This window comes from Hemicordylus capensis, chromosome 1, assembly GCF_027244095.1.
Source record: "Hemicordylus capensis ecotype Gifberg chromosome 1, rHemCap1.1.pri, whole genome shotgun sequence".
In the NCBI taxonomy this organism is placed as follows: Eukaryota; Metazoa; Chordata; class Lepidosauria; order Squamata; family Cordylidae; genus Hemicordylus; species Hemicordylus capensis.
Window position 1 is genome coordinate 184,644,851 of NC_069657.1, and position 20,971 is coordinate 184,665,821.

General features: G+C 46.6%; 1 pseudogene; it reads right to left on the bottom strand.

The window, feature by feature from the left end:
* Positions 1-18,362: 18,362 nt before the first annotated feature.
* Positions 18,363-18,514, bottom strand: LOC128341421 (uncharacterized; annotated as a pseudogene).
* Positions 18,515-20,971: the final 2,457 nt, after the last annotated feature.

Consider the following 20,971-nt stretch of genomic DNA (forward strand, 5'->3'; position numbering starts at 1 on the left):
GCCCATGAGCCGTCTTGGCCGGCCCAATGGCCAAACCAGACCAGACCCGGTTCAGCTGAGCCCGAGCCCAGTTTAGCCAGTTCACACCCTAGCAAAGTTCAAAAATGCATTGCAAATTGAAATGTTAAACTTGTGTGCACTGCACTCTGTGAGGCTCTTCTGACAATTAGTGAGAAGCCCGTTCTCAACACAGACGAGCAGGGCGGGAGCCCTGCGCAGCTGAACTAGCCACCCACATGGCTGCCAGCTCCATAACAGAGCCGTTGGGGGCTGAGGTGATCGGGGCTGTACAGCCACCAGAAGCTCCAGCATGCCCTGTGTGAGCGCGCAGGGCATGCTGGAGAGACCCCCGAGCTGAGAGGCTGCTTTTGAGCCTCCCGGTCAGGGGTCTACTCATGAGTTGCTGCAGTGCGGAGCCACGCTGTGGCAACACATGAGTAAAAAAACCATGTTTGTGGAGTGCTCGCTCCACAAACCCAGTTTAAGGGGAGGGGTAGTTTGTGGGTTAACCGCCAGGAGGCCACCAGGCTCGCCTGCAAGCCCGGTGATTCTCACTGTCAGGTGAAATTGGGCCAGGCTCCCCAAACTTGGTTTTAATAATCGTGACTAGCCTCAGCTACTCACGAGGAGACCCCCAGAGGGGAGGTGAAAAGCTGCCTCCCAGCTCTGGAGGTCTTGCCAGCTTGCGCAGGGCATGCTAGACCTTCTGGGGGCCAATCGGCCCCCGCTCCGCGAGTCCCCGCCGGCTCCGTCATGGAGCCGGCAATCGTGTGGGCAGCCAATCCGGCCGCCCAGGGCTCCCATCCAGATCGTCTGCGGGGAGAGCGGGCGTAGCCCACTCTCCCCGCTCAGCTCACCAGACTGGGTCTCACCAATTGTGAGACCCGGCTCTTTGTGAGGCTATTCACACAAGCGAGCAAAACTGGGCTAAGGGAGCCCAGCCCAGTTTTCCTCGCTCATGTGAACCACTGGGATAGGGCTTCACAGCAAACCACCTGTGAAGCCTCATTCTAAAATGAGGTTAAGGGAGCAAGCACTCCCTTGACCTCATTTTTTTTGATCCTGTGTCTGCTGCTGCTGCTTCCAGACACGCAGGGAAGCATCAGAGATCATCTGCAGGGAAGGGAAGGTTAACCCTCCTTCACTGAAGACCACCCCAAAGCTCTTATCACGGGTCGTGAGGATATGTTCTGTGTGTTTTGTAGATACATTTAGTCCTTTAAATCAGATTTAGGACATTCAGACATCAAACTTATATTTTGCTTGCAAACATTTACTGGGCAGCAATCTGATCAACTTATTCCAAAATCTTCTCACCTTCTGAATATATTCAGCGTGGTGTAGTGGTTAGAGTGCTGGACTAGGACCGGGGAGACCCGAGTTCAAATCCCCATTCAGCCATGAGACTTGCTGAGTGACTTTTGGCCAGTCACTCTCTCAGCCTAACCTACTTCAGAGGGTTGTTGTGAGAAGAAACTCAAGCATGTAGTACACCGCTCTGGGCTCCTTGGAGGAAGAGCGGTATATAAATGTAAAAATAAATAAATAAATAAATCATTTTTTGAAATATGGCTGCATTCTTGATACACATATTTTTAAAACATATATATTTTAGTGGTTTTAACCACTTTTGTTATTATTCTGTTCTGTACAGTATTGTTATGACCTATAGTTCAATAATAAAAAATACGTTATTGCTCCTAACATATATTGAAGCTATTCAGAGGAGCAGAAAACAGGGTTACCTCCTGAAAGCAGAGAGAACTCTATTTTTACCTCATAGCAAACAGACGAGCACATGCTGTAAACTTGGCAGGGAGTGTGAGTGACAGACGATTAACTTTTTAAGGTTCTCCAGCCATTGCTAGCATTGTTGGTCCTCCAGCCCTGCCCATGGCAACGGCACTCCGTGAGTGGACGGGGCAAGCATGTGACCCAAGGAGACCAGAGGGATCCAAGCTGCAGTCCCGCTTTGCTGATCCCTGATTGGTAGCCTCAGTTAACCCTTTCCTGGCAACTGCAGCACTGTCAAAGGCATTGAACACCGTCCCCATGCCCAAAACTCCCTGCTCACAACAAGGCAGGAGAGAGAAGAGAGTCGCTGCAGCTGCCGCTGCCTGCAGAGGAAAAGCCAACATGAACACACACAAACCCCAACACACACCCCAGATCCAGGAGGGACACAGCATATGCCCCCTGGAGCAGTTGCCAGATGCCGGTGAGAGCAATCGGCCCCCACAACTAGCCCAGGAACTAAGCTGATGGCAAGGGCGATGAGATGTGTCTCCTACCACCCCTGTCCAGTTGCCCCCCTGATCACAGTGGATAGGTAGACAAGCAGGCAATGGGGAATATGGACCTGCCCTCCTTGCCACATGTGCCACCACCCCCTTCACTCTTGCTGTGGCAGCCCCCATCGCCCCATCCTACCGTACAACAGCATGGCTTGGGGAAGGCAGAAGGGGGAACCTTCCCCGCCCCCTCACCTGTGGCCTCCGTGCCACACCCTCCATCCCACTGTATAGTGTGTGTAGACAGTAAGAACCCCCTTGCCCCCCCCACTGCTGCCGTAGCTAAGTGGCGACTCTGCCTCCCCATCAATCTGCCACTGCCACTCCCTGGCAGCCTCCCAAATAACAGGGAAGTCAATCTGCAACCCATTTTGGTCCTCTGCACGTGCACAGAGGCCACTCACGTTACCAGGCGAGTGGGTGTAGGAGCTGCTCTGCCCACCGCTGAGCCCCCTGCAGCCACCACAAGCACCCTGCCGCCGCTGCCATTGCCACCATGAGGCCGAAACACTATGCAAGTATCCCAGTCACCACATGCGCACCGCTCCCCCCCCCAGCCGGGGCAGTGGCAGGCAGACCAAGAGCGGCTGCTGGGCTGACCCTCTGCCTCCGTGACCCTTACATGGACAGTCTGTCAGTCCAGCGGTCACTCCTGTTCCACCACCCCACCACTACCACCACGGGAGCCGGATTCATCCCCCCCCACACACACACACAGTGGCTAGAATACTTGCAAAGATCAGCAGTTTGGCTCAGCGGTGGGTAGGTGATGCGGATGCTGAACATCCGTCCACCCACCCCATCCACTGGCCATATGCTACGGCCCCGCATGTTCGAGGGCCCCACACACTCCCCGCATGGAGCACATTTCAACATCCCCTCGCAGGGTGCGAAGGGCTCCCTCTCGTGCAGCTGCGAGGTGTGAGGGCAGGAGCACGCCCAGGAAGGAGAGCCCCATCATCCAGCAGGGTGCCGCAGAACGTCCCTGGTTAGCAGTGGCCAGTTCTGTTGCCACTGCCATGGCCCAGCCTGGAAGCGAGCGCAACAGCGGGCCGAATCTCTGGGAGTCTCTGGAGGTGGGATGTGCGGCAGGCCCGTTGTGCTTCGAGAAGGGGCTCCCCTGCCTGAAGGAAGGTCGGCCGGCCATCCCACACACTCCCTGCCTGTTGGAGACGTCGTCGGACCCACCCAGAGCAGCCGCCGTCTGCTTGGGAAGGAGGAGAGTGTTGGCAAGACTGCTGCTGCTCCCTATCCCGCCTTTCCCTGGATTCTGAGCGGAGCAGGGACTTGATTCTTGGGCTGCTCCCTCAGCACCTCTGCTGAGTGCATCTCTAGGCTGATTCCGTTTGAACTGGCTCCCAGCAGCAGCAGCAACTATCCCTCCCCACCCAGGCACCAGGAAGGGGAGAGCAGCGGCCCCATCACCTGTGCAGTTTCCGCCTGGATAGAGCAAGGGTGCTGGAGATCTGAACTCAGGTCTCCCCAGTCCTAGTTCAGCACTCTAACCACTACACCACGCTGCAGGCAAGGGCAGCTGCAGGCAAGGGCAGGGACACTCCTGCTCTTGCCCAGTGACTTGCAGGGGACAGGAAGCACAAAAATCCCCATTCAGCCATGATACTTGCTGGGTGACTCTAGGCCAGTCACTTCACTCTCAGCCTGACCTACTTCACAGGGTTGTTGTGAGGAGGAACTTGAGTATGTAGTACAGCGCTCTGGGCTCCTTGGAGGAAGAGTGGGATATTCTATACAGTGGTCCCTCGACTTACAAACTACTCGACATAAGTATTTTTCGAGTTACAAACGGCAGTTTTAGATCCGGTTTTAGATGCGGTTTTTTCGACTTACAAATTTTTAGATGGGGTTTCCTCGACTTACAAATTTTTAGATGGGGTTTCCTCGACTTACAAATTTTTAGATGGGGTTTCCTTGACTTGCCTGCCTGTTTACTGCCTGTTTATTCTTGAAAAGAAATGTTCCTGTGCAGTTTGCAAGCCTTACTGGGGGTCTGGGTCTTTTTTCTAGGCTCCGGAACGCATTAATCCGTTCCAAATGCATTCCTATGGGAAACCGCTTTTCGACTTACAAATTTTTCAACTTACAAATGTGCATTCGGAACGGATTAATTTCGTAAGTAGAGGGACCACTGTATTATTAATTCTTCTAGATGGACCATGTGCCCTGTGGGGTGGCTGGAAAGCAGTTTGACAGTTGGATGGGGGGGGGGCACTATGAAGTGGCAGGGAGCTCAGAGGCTGTCAGGCGAGCAGGCAACAGTCCCTGGCAGTGGCAGGGGGAAGCAAGGACTGCGAGACAGAGATAGAAAGATGGAGGACAGAGAGCACGAGCACAAGACTTGCAGCGGGGGAGAGAATTGCGGGGGTGAGCAGGGGGTGGCGAGAGTGAGCGAGAGTGATGTGAGAGTGGCGAGAGACTTGCTGGGGGCAAGCGGGGGTGGCAAGAGTGAGCGAGAGCATTGCGGGGGGCAGCGAGAGCGAGCAAGAGTGTTGTGGGAATGCAATGCCACAGGCTTAGTGCAAGACCACACAGATGCTCTGTGCAGGGTCAGCTAGTAAAATGTAAAATGAATGAATAGTATGACATGTGTCTGTGCAACTATTCCCCTTAGGGGATAGGGCTGCTATAGGAAGAAGGATTTGAGCTACCTGCCTGGCATCTCCAGGTCGGGCTGCGTGGGAATCCTGCCTGAGAGCCTCGGGAAGCCACTGCTAGTCTGTGTATAGACAGTACTAAGCTGCATGGACCAATGGTCTGACTTAGTGGAAGACAGCTTCCTATGTTCATATTTTCCCTTGGGCTCATTTGCAAGGTGCCTGTCACTTTAAGAAGGTTGGAGCGAGTGCTGCTGAGAGCTGTGGCTGGCCAGGCTTTTCCAAAACATTCTGCTTGCCTTGCATGGCACTCTGGTATCCTGGCTCTATGGTATCCCGGTGAAGAGGGGGGAAGGGAGCCTCAAGCAGCGTCCCACAGCGTCCAGTGGCTCCACACGAGCACTGGGAGGGGGTAGGCAACCTCCCCTGCTTGCTGAACCTGGTTTTAGAGGAGGGGCTGGGAACTGGGTGACCCTCTTTTGACAGAGCCCTGTTTGGGAGCATGCTGAGGTTCCACACGGTAGTGCTAACCCCGCCTTCGGAGCTCAAGCCCTGTTTTTGCTGGTCCTGAGAATAGCTTCATTGTCTTACCATTTTATTTCTTTTATAGGCTGTAGTTGGGGTCTACCTACTTTGTTTATAACTCCGATTGTGAGTCTTAAGTTTTAATTTACAAGAGGGGGTGAAAGGAAACTTCAGCCAATGTCTTTTTATAGAAACTAACTAACCACAGCACATGCTCAGAGGCATTACTTCAGACATAATGAAAACAGGTTCCATGACTGAGGTCCCACAGGAATAAAAGTACAAGGCTTGTAATGTAACAGTCAGGGAAATACTAAGATAAAAACAAACAGTCCTTGATCTGGAAATGTAGCAGAGGTGTGCCGAAATGGTCTGCAATTAAGCTGGTCCACAGTGAACTGGGCTGGTTCTACTGGTTCAATTGTGGATCGGACCAGGCCTGGAGAAAGGGGTCTGGTCCACAATTGAACCAGACTGCACCCGGTTCATCTGAGGACTGGTTTGCCAGTTCAAGCTATTGTAAAGGGGAGTCCAGTGAGGAACCCCTTTGCTTCCAAAGGTAATAAAAGGCGGTGGGGGAATGGCAAGAGAGAGGCACCTATTACCGTTTCAGTGGTGGCAGCATGAAAATGGCCTCCGTGCATACACAGAGAGGGTAGGGAGAGTGCCACACAGGCCTGCCAGTAAGTGCCTTCTCTTTCAGTTTTAAAGGAGCTTCTCTCTAGCTGCTCACCCACCACCGTTTATTAAATTTAGAAGCAAAGAGGAATCCTGAACAGATTCCACTTTACAGGCACTCGAACCGGCAACCCAGTTTGAGCCAGTTCGGTTGGACCAGACCAGATGGTAGGTTCAACTGAAGTGGTTCGTGGCCTGCAGTCTGGTCCGAATTTGGATGAAACTGCACAAACCAGGTCTGCACACACCCCTAAAATGCAGTGCATAATTTGTTCTGTCTTTAGTTAAGGTTTCCTCAGTGCTGATATTTGGTATGAAAATCTGTGCCTGACACAGACACACACATCCTATTTAGCAAAATATAGCACATACAGTGTTTCTGGAATTTTATTCATATACTACTACTACTACTACTACTACTACACCTACACATATTTATATTTCAACCAAAATTTCCAAAACAGTTTACATAGAAAAACAAAAACAAAATGGTTCCCTGCCCACAAAGGGCTCACAGTCTTTAAAACAAACGCATAAGGTAGACACCAGCAACAGCCATTCTTGGGAACCAAAATAATTGCACCCAAAATACCATAATCTAAATAGTAAATTGATGTTAATATTACAGATCTGTAAAAAGAGCCTCACCCACCATAATGCATAACTTTTTCCCTCACACGCTTAAAAAAATAATAATTCCATACATGCTGATTCCTTCTGTTCAAAAGTTCAATTGATATTTTCATTTTAATTTCAAAATCTACAAAGGGCAATGCTACAGTAACCAGCGTTTGTAAAAACAGACATGATAGTTCCCCCAAATCAGAGGAGTAATCCATAACTTTGGGGGGAAAATAACACAGAGTCCTGCCAATGTGGACTTCATGTGTGCCAGATTTCATAACTTTCATAACATCTATTCAGACAATATGAAGGGGGGCAAAAGGAGCATTCTATTACCCCTCTTCATGAAGGCAAAGGGCAGATTCCTCCGTACAAGGAGGATCTTCAGTTTCAAATGTTTTTGTAAAGTTCTGGCTTGAAACAAGCCAGATTTCACCATTTTTAGCCATTTTAACAAAACTTTCAAAAATTCACCAAAAATCAGAAGATTGACCAATTATCTTCAAATTCACTACAGGCAACCCTGACCTCCTTCTCCAAATGTATGGCAAGTTTCAAAGCTCTAATACTAACCAGTGATTTCAGTGATTCCCCCCCCCTATTTCCCCGTTCACCTCTATGGGGAAGTCTTTTTGCATTTTGCTAATTGCGAAATTCCAAAGTATCTCAAAAATTAATTTTGATAATTCAGAATTAATTTTGACTTTACCAATCCTATTTTCAAAAAACCTTGGGTGGGCAGCAGCTGGGGTGAGGGGCACTGCCTGCTAAGCCTGTCTTTCTTTCTTTCTTTCTTTCTTTCTTTCTTTCTTTCTTTCTTTCTTATTTATTTTTGCTTGCTTGCTTGCTTGCTTATATCTATGTATATCTTTGAAAAGCGGTATATAAATATTCATCATATTTGTATGGGCTGTTTGGTATCTGTGTGTGCATTTGTACCTGGGCGGGCAATTTGTGTAACAAGCGGAGTAGTCATGCCTCCTAAGAAGGCGCCTGGCCAGAAGGGTGGTAGGCAGTGTCCCCTCTAACAGGGATTCCCAGATGTTGTGGACTATAACTCTCAGAATCCCCAGCTGCAATGGCTTTTGCTTGGGAATTATGGGAGTGGTAGTCAACAACATCTGGGAATCCCTGTTAGAGGCAACACTGGTGGTAGGCCTGTGTGGCCTGCCAGCAGGGGTGTAGCAAGGTTGGAGTGGGCCCAGAGACAAGATTTTAAAATGGCCCCCCCCCAAAGTCCAGGGCCTCCGCACACCCCAGGCCCCCAAGGATTTAAGTCTGATATTCCAAAATAAGTATGCTGCCTGCAAATACATTTCACTGAATACACACACACGTCACAATATATAGTGATATACATTGAGTACTATACATTTGTATTACTTTTAATGCCTAGAACACACTAGAAAGATGAATGATTAAAATGGGCCCCTCGCTGCAGATTAGCAAAGGAGACTTTCAACCATGCAGGGTGAACCTATGTTTGTTTTCTCAGAATTCTGAACAAATTCAGTCAAGTTTGATTGCAGGAGGTTTTTCACAGGAGGCTTTTAAAGCCCTTTAAGACACATCTCCTCTGGAATGGAGGTGCTGCATTCACATGTTGGCCAGATTTACCCTGAAGTCCCTGCAAGTTATTGGGGAGCAGTTCACACACAAGAAAAATAAAATAAAAGCACCACACATGCTTCACAGTTCTCACTCAGACCTTCTGGGTTGCAAAACAACTTGAACATAAGTGCATTTATAAATGAATGAATGAATAAATAAAATTAATAAAATACTGTTCCAGAAGTTTTTGCAATTTTCTGCCATGAAACAAGCCACTTATAGGACTTTTTAGATAGTTTTTTTTAAGTCAGCAAATTTTCCAAGCTGTTTCAAAATAAATATTCAGAGACTTCTCGGTCCCTCCCCCCCCCCCCATATCCAAGCCCTATGGCAAGCAGATCCCTATATGGGGGGGGGGCGGGAAAGGTAACCACAAAAAGGAGTTCACACTCTACCTGGAAAATGCTGGTCTGGGTTGAGCAGGGCAGCAATGGGTCTTCTGCTGCAGAGAACACTCTGGCTGCCTCCTCCTTCCTGGCTTGCTTGGGCCCTACTCGAGTCCAGGCTTCACTGCGGCCTACACGGAGGCCTCCGTGGAAGCCCCGCCCACCCACCGATCAGCTGAGAGGCGGGAGAAAAGGAGCTCTTGGCAGCTGGGCTGCTGCTTCGATTTTGGGCCAGCAGAACAAGCAGGAGAGACGGCGAAGAGGGCAAGTGGCTGAGAGGCTATGGGGCTGGGCAGGGGGCAATGGGGAGTCACGTGAGGTGCCTCTGGGGTGCTCCTCCAGGCAGTGGGGCCCCCAGACAACTGTCTCCCCTTGCCCTATCATTGTTACGCGCCTGCCTGCCAGGCCTCCTCCTCCTCAATTTTTCCCCCCTCTGATGGAAAGATATTAGAACAGTACATGCTCTTATAGGCAAGTTTAATGTTTTGGGGAAAGGCAAAAAGCAGCCCCCTGCTGGTTCTAATGAGTGTTCCCTCTAATTTTTTTAATCAGTGAGCGGACACATACACAAACACACAAACACACACACAAGACACAATCCATTTAGGTACACTCCTTCCCTTCCCACCCCCACACCTCCACAAACACACACACATACACTAGTACACTCTTTCCTTTTCACCCCACACATCCCCTCCAGTCACATACAGTCCCTCCAGTACACTCCTTCCGTTCCCTTCCATTCCCTTCCCACCCTCCTACAGTCACACTCTCTCTCTCTAGTACACTCCTTCCCTTCTCTCACCACACACCTCCTACAGTCACATACACAGTCCGTCTAGTACACTTTCCCTTCCCACCCCACACACCTCCCTCTACATACACACGGGGGGAGGATGTACAAACAGGTTTGAATCTGAACTTGTTCGAAGTTGAACCAGTTTGATGGCTTGATGTCGAGCAGAAACCCCACCCACACGCGGTTCGGCTCGACATCAGACTAACCCCACACCAGCCATTCAGAGGGTTTGTGAATTTTTTTTTAAAAATTGTACTTACCACCTCCGGGGAGCTTCTCCGAGGTCACAGGTATGTGTGTGCATGCAGATTTTTCCCCTTGCCCCACCGGGCTCTGTTTTTGCTAAAAAACGCCCAGTTTGGACAATCTTCAGCCCTCTCCAGGCCTTCCCCCCATCCCAGTGGAAATTTTGGAGGCCACTGCACATGTGCAATGGGCCCCTGAGTGACCTGGGTCATTCTGTTAATGATGGTATCCTGGCGGGAGCTTTGCTCCTTTAAGAATAAGTATACCTCCTTTGATCAGGTGGTCCATGTGGTGTGCAGTTGTGGGCCCGAGGCCCTCATGTCTAAGTGTGATATAGAGCCTGCCTTTTGGCTTTTACCTGTGCATCCCTCAGACTTTTGTATTTGGGGCTTTGCTTTGGCGGGCTTGTACTTAGGGGTGTGCACGGAACCGCCTGGGCCAGTTTGGATCCCCCCTTCCCTGGTCCGGTCCATCCCTGGACTGTTTCGCGAACTGTTTTTTTAAAAATTTAAGTCAGTGAAGTACCTGTAGCCCCTTAGGGGGGCTTGCTGAAGCCGCGGGGGGGTGGGTGTCCCATGTGGGTTCCCTCTCCCCCCAACGGCCTTCCTCATCACTGCAGCAGCCGGGTAAGTAAAGCCTTTTCGGCCCTTTTGGGCCTCCGTAAGAGCGAGCAGCCACCATTTTGGTGGCTGCTCTGGAGGCCTCGCAGAGGGCATTTGTGCATGCACGGCAGCTGCCAAAATGATGAGGAAGGCCAGCGGGGGGAGAGGGAATCCACATGGGCACAAACACACACACACCTGCGGCTTCAGCAAGCCCCCTGAAGGGGCTACAGGTACTTCATTGACTTAAAATTGTGTGTTTTTTAAAAAAAAATTCACAAACCTGCCAGACCGGACCCGGCGGTCCCGTTCCAGTCCGACGGAACGAGGGGTGGTGGTTCAGTTCGACCATGAACCCCCGAACCCCCGGACTGAACTGCTGGACCGGTCCACACATCCCTACTTGTATTATATTTACTGAGCCGTGCCTATGGACTGCTCTGTTCATGCATGGCTTTTGAGACATTCAGCACCATGTTGTAATGGGCTGTTAGGAGGTGGGTGCAGGTCCACATGATTGTGTATTAATTCAGTGACTTACTTTTTGTAGGCCTGGGTGGTGTTGCCAAAACAGTTTACCTTTGGGCTGCAAACAGCACCCCACTATTATTTATTTATTTATTTAACACATTTTTATACTGCCCAAAACTTATGTCTCTGTGAGGTTTACAACAAAATAAAAACAGAAAGTAAAACATTAGTTAAAACAAAAACAAAAGGTTTAAAACACCACAACAATTTAAATTTAAAATTTCATGAACTCTACACATGCTCATATTTGACAAACTATGCAATTTGGTTGCTTAGCACAAGCAAAGAATGGGGCAATGCAGCCCCAGGTCACCATAACAAAAGACTGAAGGAAATCATCCCCCAAACCCCTCTTTATCTGACTTTCAAAGAGAAGGAAAAACTGGCAAAGTATACCTCAGGTTGGAAACATACTCACAGAGGGAATAGCTAAATCCTTCCTGCCAGAGTTAATTCTCCTCCACACTAACTCAGAGAAGAATGGTGCATTCCCACTCCATTGTCAATAACCTAATGAGCTGGTGAGAACTAAGGAGTGAAGATGTTAAGACTTGACAAAAACTTCTCTCTCCACCTGGAGAGACATTCCAGTTCTTCAAAAAGCTTTTTAAGGTCATCCATTCCGACCTCCACCTACACTTCACCCAAGCCATTTTCAGCCTTTTGGTCAGTTGACAAACTCCTGCAACCATGAACCTCATTGTTCTACCTGAGTTTCAGCCCCTCCAGAGAGGAGCATGATTTATGTATTGCCTCCAAGCATGCTTTGGAGTACAAGTACTACTGGCTAAGCCACATGGCCTCAGGATCAGAAGTCGAAACTGAATCTATACGGACCTTTACCATACTGGTTCTCAAGCTTGCGAGTGATAGCTGTACACCACTTGCCCTTTCTTCTTCCTGCTTTTCTGCTGCCTCCCCCTGCGAGGAAATCTACTCATGTGCCCATCTACAAGTGCATCAGATGCACCACCAGACAAGGATAGGTAATACTAACGTTCTGCCCCTCTAAATCCCCCCCCCTTCTCTTTCCTTTCCATTTTGGCATCCAAGCCCTTTATACAGCAAGCCTTAAGTGGATTTGTTTATAATCTGGGCCTTAAGCTAAAATTCCTCTTTGAGAGATTCTTGTTAAGACTTTAGTTAAGATTTTCTTACTCTGCCTAACAACTTTTCATTTTCTGTACCCATTCCCCCCCAATAAATCTTTAAATTGCATATACGCTTCCTCATTCCCAGACCAAAGCTTTGCTCAAGATTAATGTTGTAATAGACTGCTCCCCCCACAGTCAACCTGATTCCCCATGTTAACCCAAAAGTATAGTCTAAGTGTCCTAGCTAAGCACTGCAGAGCACATCTATGGTCCTGGCCTCACCTTTTGAGCACATTCATGGACTTGTACAGGAAGCTGAGAGTGCCCCTGGCCCATGGAAAACTGAGGGCCCTGTTTCTAAACTGACATTTTTGAGAACTGAGCTTGACACTGTGGTGGTCTGTTCCAGGTTGCTGGCTGACAAGGCATCAAAGAGTAGGCTTCATGGGTGTCCCATTGCCCAGTACGTTAGGCTCAGGCAACTGCAAATTTTGCTGGGGAATCTGAATTTTGACTGTTAGGAGATTGCCCCTGGTAGGGCATTCTTAAGGCGGCTTTGTGCCATGACTGTGGATCTGAGGGAGCTTCATCATAGGCTCTGGGTCATGGCACAGATGAAGGTGGACCTTGAAGTATGAGCCTCCTTTTTGGAGGCCTTCAGTGGAGTGTCCTTTAGGTACACTGAGTGCCTTCTCAAAGCTGAACTTCAGGGGCACTCAAATGCAATTGGGGGGGTTGGTTTTGGTATGTATTCCCAGGGATGATGGTGCACAGAGGCTTGGCCTGCTGACTGGGTGGAGAAGGGTCTGACCAGGGACCTTACATTCTTAGAATGTTTTTTTCCTGTTGTAGTTGCTGTGCACATGTGGGTGAAGTTGGTGGGGCTTCTTTGTTTCTTTCTTTGTTTGTATGTTTGTTTTGCAAACTCGACTGTGCAATTTTGGTGTGATAACCAAACTACCATGCAGGTTATCAACTCCCAGACATCTAGATCTCATAGGGTCATGATCCCAGTCCGGGCATTTATGTTAAAATACTTGAGGAACAAGATGGTGTTCATTGCCAGGCACATCCCAGGGTGGCAGAAAGGTATTGTGGATGCACTCTCTCATTTACAGGAGGAATGTTTTTGTCAACTGGCATGGTTGCATGTCTGGAGCCAGACAGGATGCTGCTTTGGCTTTGGAGCCTTGACACATGGAGGCGCACAGGGCAATGGAGGCATAATTGGCTGTGAATACCAGAGCAGCGTATTCTAGAAAGGTCAGGGCTTTCCATGTTTTTTTGGGTACAGATAGGTTTGGGTGAGTTTTGGGCTGCACCTCCTGCCCATTTGATGCAGTATATGGTGCATTTGCAGTCCTCAGGGCTTTCTGTCACTATGTTGGCTGGGCATCTGGCTGCTTTTGCCTTTTATTGTACAGTGTCGGGCTGTTCTGACATGACTCAGGATTTTCGGGTGCAAAGGATGGTGGAGGGCTGGTCTCACAAGTGTCCTCCCTCACTGGACTCCCATCATCCATTCACGGCTGTAGACCAGACTCTTTCCTCCAGGGTGGTGCAACAGACAGACTAGTACGCTGACAAAAACATGTTACCATATTTTTTCACTTTTTAAAGACTGATCAGAGGGGCCAAAGGCAGCTGATTACAGTGTGCAGAGCCCCGGGTCACTTTGTGCCCTGTGCAGGCATTGGAACAGTATGTGTCACTAGGTGGGCCATCCTAGGGGTGCCTTTTTTGTCATCTGGATGCATCTCCCTTGACCCAGTATCAATTCTGGGTGGTTCTGGGGTCAGCATTGAGGGTACTGGGGCTGCCTGTCAGTGTCTTTCCCTTCATTCATTTTGAATAGGGGCTGCATCCATGGCAGCCAGAATAGATTACCCTGCAGAGGGCATCATGCACATTGGGCACTGGCAGTCACAGGTCTATAAGCTCTATGTACACAAATGATTGTTGGTGTATGACTGGTGTTTTTCTCTTTGGCATGGCCTGGGCAGCAAGTGCAGTGTACCAGTGTGCTGATTGTGTGACACTCAATTGTGTTCTGAGCCAATAAGTGGGCATGAGACTCCAGCTGTGGGATTCAGCTCAGCTTGGGCCATCTTATGGATTGGCAGGAGGGGTATGCTTTGGGGTCAGCTCCTTCTGGCAGTGAGGAAGTATTTTGAGTGGAGTCCACCTCTGGAAACACTTCTGGTTCATTTGTGGGTTCATTGAACTGGGTAGCCAGTCAGGGATGGACATCTCCTGTCAGGCACACAAGGATTTGGAGGTGCTGAGGTTTTGGATCCCTGGTGTTCTTCTGGTCTGGTCTGGTCCGATTTACTCCAGTGCCGCATTTAGCGTGGAGCTAGGAATCCTGGGAGCATTGACAGGGACCGGGTCCATGTTAAGATTAACCATGCCTTGGGCAGTTTTGTTTCAGCTCTGGGTGGGGGCTTTATTTGTCATCCAGATATCCAATTTTCATGCCCAGACTTTTTTTTTTTTTTTTTTTTTACATTTTATATCCTGCTCTTCCTCCAAGGTGATGGGATCCACTTGACCCCTTTGGGCTCTGATTTGTTTTTGAACAACCTGCAAGAGAGGATTGGCTGTAGTTTTGTGTGGTGGTGGGTGGTGGAAGGGGTCAAACTAGGCTAGCCCCTTCATCTGGCAGATACAATGTGGTATTCATTCAGGAGTAATGTTCCCTATGGCCAAAAGACTTAAACCATTTTCAGTTTTGTTTCATCAAAAAACCCTGTTTGACCACTGTTTCAATGAAACATTTCAGCCATCTTTGTTTTGTTTTGAGCTTGAAACAAAGTGCAAAATCCATTTTGTACACATCCCTATGTGACAAGTTACCTTTGAAGAAAGATTTAATGGAGTATTTTAGTTTAGGGTTCGTTCTCATGATCCTCTCAAGGCCAAGGAAAGTGGGGATTGTGGCCACTTGCACCAGCCCCATCTGGGGTGCGGCTTCTTTGCCCCAGCCTGCTCACATGGAGCAGAGGGAAAGGGGCCTTCACTATTGGCTGGTTCAGGTAGGAGGTGGGGATAGGCGGCCATTTCAGAACCCGCCTCCTATCCTTTATCAGTCTGGTTTCAAGCAGCTGCGCTCCCTCCATCCCTGGGCATCCTGCAGGCTTTTGCTATTCACCCCATTGGTAGGCTGAGTAGGAATGTTTTGGCCCATGGAGGATTGCCATAGCCATGGGTCTTTTTTTGCCTACCTTGCACTATGGTCCCTTAGCTAGTCTGTTTCCTGGTCACAAGGGCAGGTACAGTGCAGTATTCAGCAGTAATGTAAGAACAGTGAGCACCTTAAGGCATGCATTGAGCAAGAAGAGGGATCCTTGACATCCCTAGAGAACGGCCCAGGGAGTGCTCAGCTTCCTCTAACCTGCTGGAGGGTCATCACCTTTAAAGGGCTATATGAGGGATGTGGTTTCTTAAGCAGGAGCCCTGACAGTAGGTCAGCTGGAGAGCCTTAGAAAGCTAATGCTTTCTGGAGCCAAGATGTGTTGCCCTAGGGATTTTGGTTGGACTTGAGCTGATGGCAGTGAATCCATAGCGACCACACTGTAGGGGATGGAGAGCCAATCCTTTCAGTTTATTTGCTTATTGAATTTCAGTAAAATTGTAGCCCATTTTGGCTCTACTACTTGTCTTGTTTCTTCCTTGGATCTGGGTGCAATCACAAGGTGTGCGTACTCCTGATTTACAGTTGTAAGAACCCCAAAATTTCCAGTGATGTCAAATTGGCACTGTGCCTAACTTGCATTGAACCAGGACCAACAACCTTATAATAAATCCAGTGTATATCCAAATTCCAGTTTAATGTTGCACTGGTATGGCGCCAACCTGACATCACCAAAAACATTCTGGGTTCTTACGTCCAGAAATCAGGCACTCACAGGCCCTGCAAATCTCCCAATTCACAGTCAGCCAACCTTGCATGGGTCACGAGAACCTGCCCTTAGAAAACACAAGAGTGCTTTATAAAGGTTTATAGAATTACGAGTAGGTGAGTCCTGTTGTGGACCAGGCAACGTCCGTCGTAGTTTACACTTACAAGAAAGTTCAAGAAATTAAATATATGTAATAGAATCAGCTTTCAAAAGGGAAGTAAAAGAACAGCTTGAAATTTGTGAGATTTCAATTTCAAACATTATTCATTTTGTTAAATAATGACCATAAACTTAAATCACAGTTAAATTGAATCTGAGGAATATTTTCTGCTTTTCTTGGGCATGTTGTAATTTGGAAATTATTGATCTAATTATTGAGTGGTAAAAATCTGTTGAGAAGAATATCAGTTAAAATATGATAATATCCAGAATTTCTTCTTTTAAAAATACAATCTTAAAACCTTTTCCCAAGCATATTCTTGTGTAAAACATAGTAGTGCATTCAGCTAATTTAAGCAGCAGGATTGTTCGTGCAAAATTTGGTATCTGTAGGTAATCAGGAAGTATGATATGCAGAATTTCTTCAAAGAACTGCAAAAAATACTTATTTAAATTTTCACTGAGCATATTCCGGTGTCAAAAGAAGTGTAATCAGCTAATTTATGTGGCAGAATTCTTCATGCAAAATGTGGTATTTGTAGGAAAGTATGATATTCAGAATTTCTACAAAAAGCTACAAAAAAAATATAAAATTTCCCCAAGCATTTTCCAGTTTCAAAAGAGTGCACTCAGCTAATTTCAGTAGCAGGATTGTGTATGCAAACTTTGGTATCTTTAGGTCACTGGGAAGTCTGACTTTACTGGCACAACCAGACAGACAAGTGAAACTGATCCAGTGAAACTGACCGGCAACAGGCTCAGGACAAGGGGGAAAAAATAACTAACTTATAGAACTCTTTGCCACAAAATGTAGTCATGGCCACTAATTTAGACAGCTTTAAAAAGGTTTAGACAAATTAGTTACCATGGAGGATATGATTGCTATGAATCGTGAAAGCTAAAAATGAGAACTGCATTTTGAAAGGACAGTAAACCTCCAATTACCAGAGGCTAGGGTCAAATGTTTATTTTAAATAAATAACATTTTTAAAAAAACAAAAAAAAAAACAAAAAACCAGGAAATGGCTGCTATCATCATGCCCTGCTTGAGATCTTCCTATGGCTGTCTGGTTGGCAATTTACTATTTTTACTATTACTATTTCTATACTGTTTTTCAATAAGGAAGTTCTCAAAGTGGTTCACTTTATTAATTATATTTTTTATTATCTCTTGTTTACACAGTCAGACAGGTGTTACTGACTGGTTTGTTTTATCCAGACATCAAGTCCTTCCCAAGGACCCAGAATGGCTGAATTTTATTATCAATGTTGTTGCTGTTATTATAGATATTGTCGCAGAATATAGGCTGTTCCCAGTAAAGTTGCTTTTTGTAATTGGCTGATGGTGATTATTATTTATTATTATTATTATTATTATTATTATTATTATTATTATTATTATTATTAAATAATAGTAAACAATAAGAAGATAGTTCTCTGCCCCCAAAGCACTCACCACTGACAAAAACATACAAAACAGACACCAGCAACAGCCACTGGAGGGATGCTGTGCTGGGTTTCAATGGGGCATTTGCTCTCTTTTGCTAAATATAAGAAAATCGCCACTTTAGAAGATGCTTCTTTGTCCAGTCAGCAGGGACACTGGAAAAGAAAATGAGTTCTACTCTTGATGGATTTTGTTCTGATCCAGCATGGCTATTCTTATGTTTGCCAACTAGTTAAAAATACCCTGGACTTTCTTTTCTACAGCCTGCTCCTCAATGTGCTGTGCTCCCTAGAAAGCATCAGAGACTTTCCCAAGATCAAGTGTGTGTCAGAAGCTGCAAATCCAAGTTGGAGGCTTGCTTCTTCTCCCTCCAACCACATGACTCTTTTCCCCACACACTCTCAAGGTTGTTCCCTATCTAGAAAACAGGGAGTTTTTGCTTCAAATGAAATCAGTGCAGTTGTGCCAGGGAGAAACATACAAAGAGCGCATAGGGAAAACCATTAAAAGATCTCTCAGTTTTTCATTCTAATTTCAAGCTCTCTACTTTTCAAAGCAGGCAGGAAATAATCACTTTACATAAAGTCATAGTAAGCAGCTTGAGGATCATGCTATTTCCCCCAAATAAATGTTCTGAAAGCTTCACACAACCTATGTGTGGACAACCTGGAAGAGTGATACAGTGAGGCTGTTCGCAAGGCAGCCTTACCCAGGCTTGGGCAGCCCTACCTGGGTAGGGCAGCTTGTGTGAAGCATTGGGATCAAGGCTGATCCAGGCACTACCTCCCCAGGAATATAACCCAACCGGAGTAAAAGGATGTGAATGCTCCCTTTTACCCAGGCACGGGATTTTGAGAATGCTTGGGCTGTACTGCCACAAATTATGCAATTGAGTTGCCTGCATATGGGGAAATCGTATGGGTCAGCACACCCAGAGTGCAATGGATGAGCCTCACCTTGGGAAAACCACTTTCATGGTTTTGGTGTCTCCCCTGCTAGGGTTGCTGGGCGCCTAGAATGCCCGACTCACAGGGCATCCCTCAGTGCATCACACTCACCACACAGTGCATTGTGGGATATCTGGAGGCCCGGACTCATTTCTCCAGCCTCCGGAACATCGTGTGGCTCGTGGCAGCGCCAGTTGTATGGGCGTGCAAGCCGCATGACTGGGATCCCTGCTGGATCGTCTGGGGGGAAAGTAGGTGCTCTCCTGCCTCCCCCCTGCCTGCTCTCCCCAGCCCAGCAGAAGGTCATGTGAATGACCTTAGTCTGTTCTTTACAGTGCAAGGTCCTTTGCCAGCAAAGCTACTGTGCCTAACATGAGAGGAGGACCAGCTGCACAAGGGCAATATGCACTGTGACGAAAAGGTCCTGTTTCCTTTCATGGCATGGAATTGCTAGCCACACTGTGAAAATTGAAGCAAAGAAGGAGCAGAAGTGAAAACTCTGTTTTCCTAGAAAGAGTTGTGCAGTGTGTCTTTTTGCAAAGAAATAATTGCACAAATAAGAACCCATCTGAGGCGGAACTGTTTTGAAAGCTATCCTGAATAAACAGATCTTCAGCGTTCCTTCTGTAATCTTAGCTCTAAGGCTAATAGAGACTCTCGGTGGGTGTTTTATCTTATACTCGTCTTACGCATACAAAAGGTTTCTCCTTCTGTCAAAAAAACCAGTTCAGGTATTTTTCACATTTGTTTGCTTTACATTCTAGATGTTACAGCTGATTAATCATCAAAAAATTTTTAAAAGGAAGAGAAGCTTTTTTTTATAAGCCATGAAATACTCTGGCATCCATCTACCAGTGGATGGAACTGCAAACAATAATTTGATCTTTTTAGATTTTAATCACTAGATGGCATTGTTACTCTGAAATATAATGTGAATAATAGAACAGCCAAATGAGATAGTTAAATTAGCAGACAATTATCCCTGTTCCGCTCCTCCTTTTATGTGATGAAACTGGTTACTTATAGCCTGCAGGATAAATTCTATAGGGTGCCTGACTCAGTCAAGGCTATATCTTCACAGGCTCTCCCTTTCCAGATTTCACCTCAATCTGTCATACAGATTTGACACTGCATCGTTCCAACAGTACTCAGAAATGACATGTATATAATGTGGAATATTGTGCACATTTACAGCCAGAATTTTTTCCCCTTAAAACATTGCTTGCTAGATTCTGGCGACCATCCGCCTGAAAGGAGGGTGGGGGGTAGAAAGAAAGAAAAACAGAGGGTTCTTTTCTTTCCATATATCAGAAGCCATCTGAAATTCAAACTTAAAAAAGAAGAAGTTAGATAAAGCAAATCTGATTTTGTTCCGTCTTGTTAGCAATGTACATAGTAACCATAATTCAGACCAAAGGGAAGGCACAATTAATGCATTTTTTTATGATTTGCTTTCCATTAACACATCACAGAATAAATCAGACTCAAATCCTGACCCTTCACACATCATGGGTGAAATTACCATTGATTTCAGTGGGAAAGAATGTTTTGGATTGGGGAATAAATGGCATCGATATATTGAAAACAGTCCTCTACAGATTTTTTTTTTTTTTTTACAAAACAATATGGTCAGTTGAGCTGTTCCTTTTCTTATACAAATTAGATAGGCTACCTTCATTTTGTTCTCTCACTTCCCTTTCCCTTAAATAAAACCCAGGCACATTTATTTGCTTTGTGGGGAAATCAGAATTTTGCATGCAGGAACTTTAGATTTTGTCAATTCTACACAAGTTGTCTGACATTGCTGTACCAAATTTGAAAGCATGGTGGTTGCCCCCCAACCCAGACATGTATATTTTGCGGAACATAAGTGTGTGTACACATTGCATATGACAGTCTCTCTCTCTCTCTCTCCCCCGCCCTCCCTCTCTCTCACACACACACATATACAAATGTGGCAAATATTCTGTCAATAATTACAAATATCACTGTACAATATTTTGCCTTTAGTAAGATTTCAAAGCCAGTTATTTTGGCACACCATGAGTAATGCAGCTACAGTACACACCTTCTGGCGAGATCTGCTCCTTTTATTTGTTTTGCTCCTTATTATCTATTTTTTGTTATTTGGAAGCATCTCACTTTGATTTCTTCAATCCTCACTGTATGAAGCTTCCCCTTGGATTTCTGAACATATGCTTTCCATCCGTATTTTCGAATCTCAAAAAGGGAGGGGGAGGGGGTTTAATTATGTTGGCTCTGAAGTGAAAGAGGGTGGGTTGCCTAAAGAGTTAATCCTTCAGAAAAAACTTTCCACAGACCAGTGCTGTGGATGGATCTTGTTCCTAATACAAAGGCAAGCAGGTTACAAATGTGACTTCAGCTTCATTCACTGCAGTCTTAAATGTATGTCACGTGCAACAAATTCAATGCTGATTTCAGACTTTAGTACAGTAGATATGTCATCATATGGTATACAAAAAGGTTTTCCTAGGTAGGATTTGTGGACATCGTTTG